This window comes from Carcharhinus amblyrhynchos, chromosome 1 (assembly GCF_965287045.1).
Source record: "Carcharhinus amblyrhynchos chromosome 1, sCarAmb.v2.hapA, whole genome shotgun sequence".
Lineage (NCBI taxonomy): Eukaryota > Metazoa > Chordata > Chondrichthyes > Carcharhiniformes > Carcharhinidae > Carcharhinus > Carcharhinus amblyrhynchos.
In genome coordinates, this window is record NC_137324.1 from 47,392,762 (window position 1) to 47,409,029 (window position 16,268).

Genomic DNA, 16,268 nt, shown 5'->3' on the forward strand with positions numbered 1-16,268 from the left:
CTGACTTCATAAAAGGTCAGTTAATCTCATTTTGCATTGTCACTGCTGGAAAACGAACTCAAATGCAATAAAATATTACTGCTCAAGAGCTTACACAATGTAATGGTGGAAAAATGAGTCTAAATCTAATTACCACACTTTTTCAAGCAGATAAATTTATTTGCACATCAGTGCAGAAGTGGTGCTGATCATTTTATTGAATACCCAATGTAATTTTACGTGTTGATGGGGCCTGAACGCGAGCAATTTTTCTTCATTCATTTACTTTATTCAATGTGTAATGAAATGTTTCAATCTCATATTCATCTTCCAAAAAATGTATACTTTTTGCACACATTAGCATCTCATTATGTGACACTCCAAACCACGGTGAAAGCAATAGCAATGCTGAGATTATTCAAAATAGAGTCCAGGCTGCCCATGGCACGTCAACTCAGATTTATGTGGCAACTTTGAACATAACAAAATATTCCAAATTGCTTCAAATGAGCATGGATGAACAGAAACCTGCAGCAAGCCACAGAAGGAAGAAGATCCTAAAGTGAAGGGCAGCTGGTCAGCTGCCTGGCAAGTTTTTCCCACTGAAGTGCCTGAAAATCCCACTTACAGTAACTGAAGGCTGGAATTGAACCTGGATAAAATGGTGCTGTGAGGCAGCAGTGCTATTGTTCCATTGCATTATAGCCTGAGATCTCCTGATCTTCACAGGAGATCTCAGGCTATAATGCCAGGGGACTGGGGCAGGGTATAGTACTGAGGGTAATGCTGGGGCAGTACTGCTAGAGGGGTGGGGGGGGGTGGATTTTCCAGTTGTGCCCGCCCGAGAGCAGTGAAACTCTAAATGGTCAGCCAAATCTTCCGTCCTGCCTGCAACCATTCCCATGATGGGCGCGAATGAAAAATGTGCCCCCTTACCTAAACAAATGGCATGTGGGTGCCAATACGTTCTACTGTCGGGGCAGGTTCAACAGAAAGGGAACCCCAATTTAAAAAGAAACATGAACACCCCATGAGATGTCCCTCCCTCCCCCACCTTCCCCCACATTGCAACATGCCACATATATCCATCCCCCTCCCCCCTGCAGTACTGCCCCAGCATTACCCTCAGTACTATGCCCTGCCCCAGTCCCCTGGCATTGTAGCCTGAGATCTCCTGTGAAAAAAAGGATTCAAGTGGCATGTAAACCCCATGACTGTTTGCTTGCCCAGGTATGACCTGCTCTGCTTGGGGGCTGCCCCCAGCTGTGCGTCTCTGGCAGTTCCTGTTTGCCAGGTGCATGTTGTGATGGACCAGTCATGCTTCACATTGACATGAACATACGGACACTTTAACGTGGGGAGTACAGTCAGCTATAAAGGCCGAATAATCAGATTCCAGTTGATATTAATGAGCTTTTAAAATCCAGATTCCCATTATGTCATTGTCAGAGGCATGAAGACAAAAGAGCAGGGAAATCCTGCCAACATAAAAGCTGTTTATGGACTCTGACTTAACTCTCCGCTGTTCCTGCCTCCCAGAAACAAGGGTGGATGGCACAATGGAACAATAGCACTGCTGCCTCACAGCACCATTTTATCCGGGTTCAATTCCAGCCTTCAGTTACTGTAAGTGGGATTTTCAGGCACTTCCCAACAATTTCCCCTCCCCCAGTCACCCGTGTCCTTTCCCCCTTCATCATTGACCCTCATGGCATCATTGTCAACCTTCCTGCCATCTCGCTCAAGCCCAAATACTTCTCCTTCTAGGATGTCCAGGTGAATGATCACACTCCCTTTTTTCCACAGCACCTAACCCTGTTTACATTTATTTCCTGACTTCATCCTTCTCACCACCCCACCGCCTCCCCCTCATGTCGATCCATATCTCCATATCCCAACTACAGACTTTCACCACCCTTCACCTAACACCGTCAAGGCCCCAGTGCTCCCACCTGGCCGGCTTCCTCAGACCCCTGTTACATTAATAATTTCCTCCTACCACACCCATCCTGAGTTCACACCACAGGAGTCAGCAGTTGACTGTATCAACCCCTCCCTGTGAGTATGTTCATCTCAACATTGGCGCACTCCCCCCTCCACCCCCGCTTAGACCCAGACACACTACCTCCCCCCCAGCCCATTTCTTTCGCAAACCATCAGTACCTGCTGCTGCCTTCCATTCCACAACTCCAGGTTCCCGTCCTACATTCCAAAGTCCAGTAATGAAGTGACCAGAACTGCACACACTACTCAAGCCTTGGCCCAACCAACATTCTGTACAACACCAATATTACCTCCTTGCTCTTATACTCTATGCCACAACTGATGAAAGCAAGTGCCCCATATGACTTTTTAACTATCCTATTCATGCGCTCTACAATCTTTAGGGAACTGTGAATAATTACCCCAAAATTCCTCTGTTCCTCTGACCGACCCAGCATCTTGCCATTCATTAAATATTCCCTCATCTTGTTTCTTCTTCCAAAGTCCAGGATGTTGATAGCGGGAGATTCAGTGATGCAGATGCCATTGAATGTCAAGGGATGATGGTTGAATCCTTTCTTGTTGGAAATGGTCATTGCCTGGCATTTGTGTGGCATGAATGTTGATTGCCACTTGTCATCCCAAGCCTGGATCTTATCTTGAAGATGGACTGCTTCGCTACCTCAGGAGTTGCAAATGATACTGTGCATTGTGCAGTCATCAGAGAGCATCCCCAATTCCGACCTTACAATGAAAGGAAGGATATTGATGAAACAGCTGGTTAGGCCAAGGAGTTGTGCATCAAGAATGTAAAAATATTTTTAAAACAAATGAAAGGAACTGAGAATAAAAATGAGTTCAACTGACTACACAGCATTGCCCTGAATAAAACGGAGGAACTGAAGGCAACGGTACTTTGGGAGATATCAATCGCAGTTCCTTTCACTTGTTTTAGATATCTTTTTACATTCTTGATGCACAACTCCTGTCATCCCTTAGGCATTTGCCATCTGCGTCCTCCCAGAATTTTACCTGCCCCGTGCTTTCATTGTCTGTCTTGTTTATATGTTAGCTTACTTGATTTAGCGGAATGGTGGGACATAGTGGGGCACAGTGGCACAGTGGTTAGCAATGCTCCATAGTGCCAGGGACCCGGGTCACTGTCTGAGCGGACTTTGCACGTTCTCCCTGTGTTTGTGTGGGTTTCCTCCAGGTGCTCCAGTTTCTTCCCACAATCCAAAGGTGTGCGGATTAGGTTGATCAGCCATGCTAAATTGCCCCTTAATGTCAGGGGAACTAGATAGAGTGGATTTGTGGTCGGTGCAGACTCGAACGGCCTCCTTCTGCACTGTAGGATTCTATGATTCCCCTTGCATTGGCTTACCACCTTGAAGCCTCTGTGGCCTCCTCATTTGCCCTTTCTGCTGGGACACAGGTTCCATTCTGGTTCAGGAAAAAGCTGCCCCAGTAGTACAGCTCTCTGTGCCTGTCAGTAGCGGACTGTCATCGGACAACAATTTCTAGTTCCATCTAGCCTTCTTCAAAATTCAAAATATCATAAATCTTATGTCTCACCCAGTATACAGGAACACGTTTCCTTCCTCCAAAAGGTCTTGACATGACAAGCTAGGCCAATTGCATTAAAATAAATGATTAGCAAAGTTTGAAGGAATTACTGTCAACTTGCAGGAAGATAATCAATCTCGATGTACAGCAAAGAAAACTAATGTGTAGGGTCATGCAGGAAGTATTTTCTAGACATTATGAATGCCATAAACAGATGGCATCTAATTCACGATAAAGTGGGAAGACTGATCTGTACACAAGGACAAAATCTATTAAGCAATTAACTTAAGATCTTGCTCTGTCAGAATGCGACAAATATATTGTTGTTTTCCAAAGCCACTGTCAGAAGGCACAGCAACTACACTGAAGTATAATGATATCCATTTTAATTTGTTCATAATTTATTAAGCTCAAGCTCCTTAAAATTAATCACAAATATGTAAATAAATACTTAATCAAGCTTTAGAGGACTAGGTAGGGTATATATGGAAAAGCTGTTTTCCCTGGCTAGAACTTTATAAAAAAGTATTATTTTACGGGATGTGTGTGTTCGCTGGCTAGCCCAGCTTTTATTTTCAATCCTTAATTACACTTGAGAAGTTGGTAGTGAGCTGCAGCTCATGTGATGAAGGTACATTCGCAGTGCTGTTATGGAGGGAGTTCTAGAATTTTGCCTAAGCGACAGTGAAGGAATAATGATGTATTTCCAGGATGACGCGTGGTCTGGAGGGGTACTTGGAGCTGGTGATGTTCATGCGTATTCTCTGCCATTGTCTTTCTAGATGGTAGAGGTCCGGCTTTGGAAGATATTGTCCAAGGAGCCTTGGTGAGTTCCTGCAGTTCATCATTTAGCTGCCATTGTGTATCAGCACTGGAGGGAGTGAATGTTTTTGGTCAATCAAGCAGGCTGCTTTGTCCTGGATGATGTTGAGTTTCTTGTGTTGTTGGAGTTGCACTGATCCACGCAAGTGGATCCTATGCACTCTGGACATTCTCTCTTCCATCTTCTTCCGTCAGGAAGACGATACAAAAGTCTGAGTCACATACCAACCAAGTCAAGAACAGTTTCTTCCTTGCTGCCACCAGACTTTTGAATGGACCTACCTTTCTCCATGCCCTAACTATGACTGTAACACTGCATTCTGCCTCTCCTTTCCTTCTCTATGAACGATATGTGTTATCTGTATAGCATGCAACAAACATATGACAATAATAAATCAAATAAATCAAAATCAAATCAAAACTGGAGAATATTCCATTACACTCCTGACTTGTGTCTTGTAGTTGGTGGACTGGCTTTGGGAAGGGTCAGAAGGTGAGTTCTCGCCATAGGGTTTGTAATCACTGACCTGCTTTTGTACCCACAGCATTTGTATGGTTAGACCAGTTCAATTTCTGGTCAGTGGAAACCCCACTGTTCCCAATAATAGTGGGGGATTCAGTGATAGTAATTCCATTAAATGTCATGGGCAATGGTTAGGTTCTCACTTATTGGAGATGGCCATTGCATGGCACTTGTCTGGTATGATTGTTACTTGCCACTTGTCAACCACTACCTGGATATAGACAATGTCTTGTTGCATTTAGACATGGACTAATTCATGGACTGAGTTGCAAATGCTGCTGAACATTATGCAATCGTCAATGAATATCCCCACTTCTGTACTTATGAAAGAACAAAGGTCATTGATGACCTTCAGCCGAAGATAGTTGGGCCTCGGACACTAACCCGAGAGACTCCTGTTGTGACATAAGCACAAAAGAACTGGGAGTATGGATTTTGAAACATACTGTCTAAGGAATCTTGGTGACCGCTTGCTGCCACTGTTCATTGGTGATGGAGGGAGTGAATGTTGGTGGGAGAGGTAGCAATCAAGTGGGCTGCTTTGTCCTGGATGGTGTCATACTTCTTGAGCGTTGTTGAAGCTGTATGCATCCAGGCTAGTGGAATTATTTCATTAAACTCCTAACTTGTGTTTTGTAGGTGGTGGGCTGGCTTTAGGGGTCAGGAGGTGAGTTGCTTGCTATAGAATGCCTAGCCCCTTCTTGTGCTTATAGCCATGATGTGGAGATGCCAGTGTTGGACTGGGGTAAACACAGTAAAAGTCCCACAACACCAGGTTAAAGTCCAACAGGTTTATTTGGTAGCACAGGCCACTAGCTTTCGGAGCGCTGCCCCTTCATCAGGTAAGTGGGAGTTCTGTTCACAAACAGGGCATATAAAGACACAAACTCAATTTACAAAATAATGGTTGGAATGCAAATCTTCACAAAAAATCAAGTCTTAAAGGTACAGACAATGTGAGTGGAGAGAGGGTTAAGTACAGGTTAAAGAGATGCGTATTGTCTCCAGCCAGGACAGTTAGTGAGATTTTGCAAGCCCAGTCAAGTTGTGGTGGTTACAGATAGTGTGACATGAACCCAAGATCCTGATTGAGGCCGTCCTCATGTGTGCGGAACTTGGCTATCAGTCTCTGCTCAGCGACTGCATTGTTGTGTTTTGTGAAGGCCGCCTTGGATAATTCTTACCTGAAGATCAGAGGCCGAATGCCCATTACCACTGAAGTGTAGCTTCTGCATGGCAGACCATGCAGATGCTACGACAATGGATGAATGAACACCATTTGACAAACACCAGACAAGAGTGTTCTCTTCCTGTTGGGGAACACTTCAGCGGTCACGGGCATTCGGCCTCTGATCTTTGGGTAAACGTTCTCCAAGGCAGTCTTCATGGCACACGACAACACAGAGTCGCTGAGCAGAGACTGATAACCAAGTTCCGCACACATGAGGACGGCCTCAATCAGGATCTTGGGTTCATGTCATACTATCTGTAACCACCACAACTTGACTGGGCTTGCAAAATCTCACTAACTGTCCTGGCTGGAGACAATATGCATCTCTTTAACCTGTGCTTAACCGTCTCTCCACTCACATTGTCTGTACCTTTACGACTTGATTTTTTGTAAAGATTTGCATTCCAACCATTATTTTGTAAATTGAGTTTGTGTCTTTATATGCCCTGTTTGTGAATAGAACTCCCACTTACTTGCTGTTATAGCCACAGTATTTACATGGTTAGTCCAGTTCAGTTTCTGGTCAATGGTAAACCCCAGGATATTGAAAGTGGGGGGTTCAGTAATGGTAAAGCCATAGAATATCAAGAGTTCATGATTAGAATAGTGTATCTGGGTTAGTTCTTATTGGCTTACTGAACTATGCTGTATCATGTATTTACCACAAGTGACATCAAATTCCATAAGTTTTTAGCGTGGTAAACGGGCAAAGAAGAAGTAGCCATGTAAGAGAATACAAACCTGTAAATAAAACTCCATTATGTTAAATCCACTGTGCTCCCTAACATCATTCTCCAATATACAGCTTAAAAACTAGCGATAAGAATGACAAACTGCTTGTTAGCCACCAGGAAGACAAATTTACCCAGAAAAACAGAAAGGTTAGACTAGAAGCTTCTCACATGTGCTCTGGATCTGATGGGTTAGGTGGACATGAGTAACAATACTCTGCAGCAGTTACTGAGTTACGTGTATTAAATAAGAGGCTGAAACTTGACACATTGCATATATCAAAGAAAAATCATGGTAGCTGCTGGAAACGCATTGTGACGAGTGCATACAGGAAACTTCCATCAGTAAAAAATAGAAGGCGTTTTCAGCATCGTGGGATCCTTTAATGAAAATGTGGAGTGATGGAGCTCCTATACTGACTGTTTTGGCTATCCAGCACATGAAAACAAAATAGCTAAAAATAGGTTTCAATTCTGACACTGGGGACTGTCTGTGAGGAAACCCATGCAAACATGGAGAGAATGTGCAAACCGTATAAGGGGGCGGCACAGTGGCCCAGTGGTTAGCACTGCTGCCTCACAGAGCCAGGGGCCCAGGTTCAATTCCAACATTGGGTGACTGTGTGGAGTTTGCACATTCTCCCTCTATCTGCATGGGTTTCCTCCAAGTGCTCCAGTTTCCTCCCACAGTCCAAAGATGTGAGGGTTAGGTTGATTGTCCATGCTAAATTGCCCCTTAGTGTCAGGGGGATTAGGAGGGTAATATACGGGGTTACCGGGATAGGACCTGAGTGGGATTGTTGTCGGCTCAATGGGTCAAATGGCCTTCTGCAATTTAGATATAATGATTCTTTGAGAAAGTACCCAAAGCTGGAATCAAATCCGGGTCCCTGGTGCTGTGAGGTAGCAATGCTAACCACTGTGCCACCCTGCCACCTATGGGTGAAGAAATTTCTCCTCTCCTTCATCCTAAAAGGTTTACCCATTATCCTCAAACTATGACCCCCTAGTACTGACTGCCCCACCATCAGGAACATTCTTTCTGAAACCACCCTATCCAATCCTGTTAAAATTTTATAAATTTCTATGAACTCCCATCACACTCCTCTAAACTCTAATTATATAACCCTAACCAATTTAGTCTCCCCTCATATGACAGACCTGCGTCTCAGGAATCAGCCTGGTAAACCTTCGCTGTACTTCCTCTATAGCAAGAACATCAGATAAGGACACTAAAAATGCACACAATGCTTCAGGTGTGGCCTCACCAACATCCTAAGCTCACTGTTAAACTGTTGACAAGCCTGCCTTTTTCCAAGAAGTAGCCTGCCCAGCGTGGTATCTGAGGGAGATGAGCTGTTTGTTTGTTTTGAGCTGCAATCACATTCATTGATGGGGATAAAATTGGCAAAGACTGTTGCTTCATTAGAAATCATAAGATAAAGACAAGCTTTAAGTCATGGGTTTGATGTGTTGAACTTACTATGTTTTGGGGAACAAGCCGAGAAGGAAGGCTGCCCTAACTCAGCCTCTCCCTACTTGCCTGAATTTGTATGTGGTTATGGACATGCAGCTGGGAATACCTCATCTAAGTATAACTTATCTGCATTTGGAATCCTGGAAAGCTATGACAAGAAGGTTTGATCCAGAGGGCAACAGACACATAGTGGTTAGCACTGCTGCTTCACAGCACCAGGGACCCAGGTTCAATTCCCATCATGGATCACTGTCTGTGTGGAGTCTGCACATTCTCCCTGTGCCTGCATGGGTTTTCTCCAGGTGCTCCGATTTCACTCCCCCAGTTCAAAGGATATGCTGCTTAGGTACACTAGCCATCCTATATTTTCCCTCAGTGTATCCAAACAGGCACTGGAGTATGGTGATTCTGGGATTTTCACAGTAACTTCACTGCAGTGTTAATGTAAGCCTACTAATGACACTAATAAATAAATAACATTCTCCTCCACACAAAAGATTCATTAGTAAAACATCCGGACATCTACTGGGACCAGTTGCTGATCGTTATATGAGCTCCAGATTGACAGCATTAAAACCCCGCAAAGTGTGTGTGTGTGTGTGTGTGTGTGTGTGTGTGTGTGTGTGTGTGTGTGTGTGTGTGTGTGTGTGTGTGTGTGTGTGTGTGTGTGTGTGTAGCTATGTAGCAATCCCCATTCCACATAGATTATATAATTTTCTGGTCTCTTGCGTAATAACACCAATAAACATCCTCTTTTAGACTGTGGGAGGAAACTGGAGCACCTGGAGAAAACCCATGCAGACATAGGGAGATTTAGTTTGCTCATGCATAACCTCACTGGCAAAGTAAGAGAGACAGAAAAGTAAGAAAAGGTGAAGATAAACCATGATACATCAAGCATGAAACTTAAAAGCTGGAATCTTACCACCATTCATGCCAGTGGGATTTTCCCATCCTGCTGCAGTGAATGAAGATTTGACTGGCCACCAAATTCCCCCACTTCGCTGCAGCGTGAGCGTGTCTTGAACAGCAGGTAAGATCCTGCCCAGAGAGTTCAGTATTGGTGAGAAGGCCACTTGAAAAATTATTGAGGTGATAAGGAGTAGTAAAGATCTGGAGTTGTAAAGAGACTAGGTGCACAGGCAGAGTTCTGTTCTGCCCTTGCACTGATCATGTTTCAGCATTGCTCTCCAAGTCAGAGAATCCCACTTCATGTCGAGAGTTTAGGTGAAATGGATGGCCGCAGATGAAAGATGTGGCAGTGAATCAATTAGTCAGACAATGCCACAAGCTAAGTGAATGAAGCTGATACGTGTCAGTGGATATGCAGACCTGAATTAGTGCTTAATTAACTTGCTGCTGATAGCTGCTTTGAATTCCTGCACTTATCAAAGTAACAGATGTCAGTACTGGGAAATGAAACTTTTAATGCCTTTTGGCAGGAGGCAGTTGATTGCAGTATACATGAGTTAGGGAGAGAAGGGCTTCATTAAATCCTCTGTCACTAGGAAAATGGAGAACCTGGCTGACGTCTCAGTGGTCAGTAATTACTACACATATACAGGCGGGACTTTATGGCCTCCCTCGTCGCAAAGCTGTAAAATCCCACCCGAGGGCAATGGGCCTTTCCATGGTCTGCCCTTTGCCCACTCCAATTCCTGCGTCTTGTGGGATGGTAAAATTATAGCCGTAGTGTTCCATGCCTGCTTATGTGTCCAAAGAGACAATGACAGTAGTAATACCACTCGACCAGTGATCCTGTGATCCCTACCAAGTCACTCACCATCCTAAATTGAAAATATAACGTTGTTCCTTCACTGTTGCTGAGCCAAAATCCTGGAATTCCCTTACCAACAGCAATATGAGTGTACCTCAGGGACTGCAATGGTTCAAGAACACAACTCACCATCACCTTCTGAAGGGCAACTCGGGATGGGCAATAAATGCTGGCTTAGCCAGCCACGCCCACATCCTATAAATTAATAATTTTAAAAACCAGTGTTGGAAATTAGGTTCAATTAATAAAAGTGGAATTGAAAGCTAGTTTCAGTAATGGTAGCCATGACAACAGTCATCGATTGTTGTTCAAACCCATCTGGATCACTAATAACATTTAAGAAAGGAAAGCTGCCTTCTGCCTTGTCTACATGTGGCTCCAAATCCAGCTCAACTGCTCTCTGAAGTGGTCTGGCAAGCCATTGAGTTCAAGGGCAATTAAGGATGGGCAACAAATCCTGATCTTGATATCAATGTCCACATCCCATGAAAGAGTAAATAAAATCAGAATCTGCAGTGAAACTAGTCACTAGGACTCTGAAAGTTTTTTTGTCATTTGAAATCTTTACGAGTAAATCAAAAGTTAATTTGGCTTTGTTCACATTGAAATTACTGATGTCAAGATGGCTGTTTGGGAACATTGATGTGATGTTGCTATAAGGACTGTGATGCTGAATGCAAATATGAATTTAAATAGTAGCTGCTTCCTGGTCAAGGTCCGTGAGTTGCAGCCGCTTAGATGCAAGAAAGGACTAATGTGGACATAAAATAATTGCACTTTGAAAGCATAAAATAATAACACTTTGATAAACAACATTAAAAATAAAGGTTTTCATATTTATGTAATTTTCAAATTTGCGCAATCATGCACTATGTTGATTCATGATGTGTCAACTTTATCTTTATAACATGAATGTTACTGTGCTTCTTTATTATTCTTTTGATTTTGTTGGTGTCTGGGATCACAATCATTTTCAGATGTTAAAATGGGGTCATATAGGGAAATAGATTGGGAAGCGCTGGTCTAAAACTAAGGATCATAGTAGTCAGGAAAGAAGTCGACCATTAACTCTGAGATTAGAAAAAAAACGCTTGCATTTACATTGCACTTTTCACAGTCACTGGAAGAAGTCTCAAAGTGCTTCACAGCCAATTAAATGCTTTTTAAGTGTAATCACTGTTGTAATATAGGAAATGTGACAGCTAATTTGGGCATCACAAATTCCAGCAAGCAGCATTGTGATATTGTCTAAGATAAGAACATAAGAACATAAGAAATAGGAGCAGGAGTAGGCCATCTAGCCCTTCGAGCCTGCCCCGCCATTCAATAAGATCATGGCTGATCTGTTGTGGCTCAGTTCCACTTTCCCGCCCTCTCCCCATAACCCTTAATCCCCTCTCTTATCAAAAACCCATCAACCCGCTTCTTAAAAATATTTAGCGAGGCAGCCTCCACCACTTCAACGGGCAGAGAATTCCAGAGATTCACCACCCTTTGAGTGAAGAAGTTCCTCCTCAACTCCGTTCTAAACCGCCTCCCCTTTATCTTGAGGCTGTGCCCCCTAGTCCTACTGTCTTTTTTGAGCGGGAAGAGTCTCTCCACCTCTATCCCATCCATCCCATTCATCATCTTATACGTCTCAATGAGATCTCCCCTCATTCTTCTAAACTCTAACGAGTACAAGCCCAGTTTATTCAGCCTCTCCTCATAGCTCAATCCCCTCAACTCCGGTATCAGCCTAGTAAACCTCCTCTGCACTCCCTCCAGGGCCAAAATATCCTTGCGCAGGTGCGGCGCCCAAAACTGCACACAGTACTCCAGCTGCGGCCTCACCAATGCCCTATACAGCTGCAGCAAGACCTCCCTACTTTTATATTCAATCCCCCTCGCTATGAAGGCCAGCATCCCATTCGCCTTCCTGACCACCTGCTGCACCTGCAAGCTGGGTTTTTGCGACTCATGCACAAGGACCCCGAGGTCCCTCTGCACCGTCGCCTGCTGCAGTTTTTCGCCACGTAAGTAATAGTCCTTCCTACCATTCTTCCTACCAAAGTGGACCACCTCACACTTGCCAACATTAAATTCCATTTGCCATTTCCTGGCCCATTCGCCCAGCCTATCTAGATCCTTCTGCAGACTCTCCACACCCTCCGCACAATTTGCCTTTCCCCCAATCTTGGTGTCATCAGCAAATTTCGACACCCTGCACTCGGTTCCCTCCTCCAGATCATCTATATAAATGGTAAATAGCTGAGGCCCCAGCACCGACCCCTGGGGCACCCCACTAGTCACCAACCGCCAATCCGAATAGCACCCATTGACCCCCACTCTCTGCCTCCTATTTGACAACCAATCCTCTATCCACGCTAACACCCTACCCCCAACTCCATGTCCCCTGACCTTCTGCAATAACCTCTTGTGAGGTACCTTGTCAAACGCCTTCTGAAAATCCAGAAAGACCACATCCACCGGCTCTCCTCTATCCACTGCCCTAGACACATCCTCATAGAACTCCAGTAAATTTGTCAGACACGACTTCCCTTTAATAAAACCGTGTTGCGTCTGCCCTATCAAGCAATTCCCTTCAAGATGCCTCGCAATTTCCTCCTTAATGACGGATTCTAACATTTTACCTACCACAGACGTTAAACTAACCGGCCTATAATTCCCCGCCTTTTGCCTGGCACCCTTCTTAAACAACGGCGTAACATTAGCCGTTTTCCAATCTTCCGGCACTTCCCCGGAATCCAGCGACGTCTGGAAAATAACCACCAAGGCATCCACTATCACCTCCGCCATTTCTTTCAGAACCCTCGGATGCATTCCATCCGGTCCTGGGGACTTGTCCACAATCAGCCCCTCCAGTCTGTCGAGCACCACCTCTCTAGTAACAGTAATGTCATTAAGACCCTCCATTCCTACCACCTTTCCATCGCTAACACCCGGCAAATTATTCACGTCCTCCTCCGTGAAGACAGAAACAAAAAAGTTATTCAAGACCTTAGCCATATCCCCATCCCCTACCACTAGCTCCCCTTTCTCATCCTCTAAAGGACCAACGTTCACCCTAGCCAGCCTCTTCCTTTTTATATATTTATAAAAACTGTTGCTATCCTTTTTTATATTAAGTGCTAGCCCAGCCTCATAGCTTCTCCTACCCTCCTTTATCAACTTCTTTGTCAATCTTTGTTGACATTTAAACCTTTCCCAATCCTCTTCTCGCCCACTACTCTTAGCTACTCTAAATTCCTCCGCTTTTAATTTAACACTTTCCTTCACCTCCTTCGTTATCCACGGCTTATTACCTCTCTTCCTACTGTCCTTTTTAACCATCGGAATAAATTTCTGCTGAGCACCAAGAAGATCAGGATAAAAGTCTTCGTTCAGAAGGTTGGAGTCTTTGGAGACTCGATTGATGAGCATATCATAGACTGAAACTGATTGACTTTTGGCACTATGGGATACGTAGGATGTAGAAGTTCTGCCATGATCAGACTGAAGAGTAGAACAGGCTCAATGGGTCTACTCGCTATTTTAGTTTTGTTCTTAATCAAAATAAAAAATCAAATACAATGTAATTCTTGCCATAACTGCTCCTTGTCATTCACTGTGTACAGAAGAAAATTCAGCTGGCACATTATGCAAGAAATCAATGCTCAGTAGCATCGACTATTTTCCAATACTGTTGTACTCTTGAATGAACTTCAAAATGCTTTACGCATTAGGATTCCAAACACAAACAAGCAGTATACAATCTGCTATTTGTTCTTGTGATGTGGCCAAAACATAGCAAGGGGTATTGTCCATTCCAAAATGCCTCTTTAAAAAAATATTTTTTCATGAGATGTGGGTGTCGCTGGAAAGACCGGCAATTGATGCTCGTAAAGAGTCATCTTTCTAGTACCAATCCCACTAATTTGCAACTGTCATTAATTCATGATGTAATTTGATTTCCTTACATCTGGTTCACCAGCAGTGGCTGTCTTTGCTCCTGTAGCATATCCATGGGAACTCCGGATAATTTTTTAGTCTGAAATGTGATATAACATGAAGGTTGCAGGGAGGAACTAAAATCAAAAAAACAGTCTTTAAATAGGATTTTTAAAAAAGAATATCTAGAAGGAGAACTGTTTTGCATTGTACATTGTCCTTCCAGAACATTGTGTTATACTTGTTAGATGTTACTTCTGTTGATAGCAATTAGCTTTCTGAAGCATTCCTATCTTTTCCCACTGTTTGAAACCTAGTTTTGAAAATGCTTTACCATTGCCTTTGATCTTCTCGAAAGTGCTCACTTGATACTTAATATCTGTGCAATTTTAATGATCAGCTCATTCACATGGAGCTTTTTTATTCTACCAGAGACTTTTCAAGAAATTGCAATTACTCAGTTTTTAAATTAGCATAACAATGACAGGCATTTCAAGAAATAATTCTCCCTGCTGATTTGCAATGTGAAACTATTGCTGTCATTACAGGTAATAACATGTTAAGCGGTAAGTTGTGTTGTTGCCTGATCGCTGATCAGGTTCAATTCAAATTAGCACCAGAGTTTTGATCGAAAACTTTTAAATCTTTCAGAATATGTGATTATCTTTATTCCTGTGTTTTGTGTTAGGGGATTTTGCAGTATGTAAGGAATAGCCCTTCTAGCTTTTCCAGAATCTTTGCAGTGTGTCTAAGATTTTCCAATTTTCTTTTGGGCCAGATCTTGCTGGGCAAATGCAATTGTATTAGTGGTGCACGCTGTTCTCAATGCAGAAGTCAACTAGCAAATTCAGAGCAAGAAGACTTACACAGTGGGCCAACAATTTCCAGAGCTTGCTGATTGAGTTACATTGCTCCACCATTTGCTTCACACAAGTGACCTCTAGGTTTTAGCCTTCTTGCTATTTTTAAGAACTTGTTAGATTTGCACATTACTTTCCCGTTAAACTGACCATAAAATTTAAGACTGGGAACTAAAAGCATAAGAAGCATTTTACCGATGTGGTAATTGATAGTGCAATGCCAATCAAAAACAACTATGTAGCTAAATATCACATGGTGCTTTGCAGGAGCATTATCAAACAACGAGCCCCTGGAGGTGAAGGGAGGGATTGCCCTCCCTTCACTCGTCTAGCTAGTTCCTCGAAAGTGAGGAGCTAGCCTGAACCCCGCCGGAGTGGAATACTCCTGGCAGGGTGGGCAATGTTAGTGGGACCGTAGAATTCAGTCTTGGGCCCGATAATAGCATTTAAATTGTATTTAAAACACTATTTACACATTTGCCCCACCTCCTAGGTGATTTCCAGTACCACACAGATGCTGCCGGAAATCGGGCTTTGGAGGCGCAATCACGGTGTGAATGCTTGCAGGAACCCCGCGAATCGGCTGACACTTCTGGTCGTCATGCTAAAAAATGAGCGCAGCGGGATGGGAGAATTGTCCCCGATGTTTCTGTAGCTAAAAGATAGCCTCCGTTTGCCTCGAGTGGGGCGGCTATGCATTGCTCCCTTACCTGTTGTCAGATTGGGTGCGAAATGTACCCACCCTAAACTGAGATTTGGGATTGAATTTTGCATCGGTTATAATTGCACCAGGGCAGCGTGGTAGCACAGTGGTTAGCACTGCTCCTTCACAGTGCCAGGGACCCAGCTTTGATTCCTGGCTTGGGTCACCATCTGTGTGGAGTTTGCATGTTCTCCCCATGTTGGCATGGGTTTCTCGGGGCACTCCCGTTTCCTCCCACAGCAAGAAATAACAGGTGGTTAGGTGAATTGACCTGAGCAGGCACCGGAATGCAGCGACTAGGGAAATTTCACAGTAATTTCACTGCCATGTTAATGTAAGCCTTACTTGTGACTAATAAATGAAATTTAACTTTAACTTTAATTGGTAATAATTAATGGGAATGCTCTGTGGAGACAGAAACAGAGTTAACGTTCTCGGCCTATGACCTTAACATCTCCTCTGGTGTAGCAATTTGAAGCAAGAAGAGAAAGATGGGAAAGGAAGAAGGAACAAAGGGGAAGGCAGGAGTGATTAAATGACAAAAAGGGTAATGGTATTGAACAAAACAGGGTGGTATTGGGGCAAGTAATTAAATAAATATACTGGAAGGGCAAAAAGACGACCATTACCAACAACTGCTGTTTGGAAAAGTGAGAGCAGTTGCAATGATCTGAAATCAGTGAACA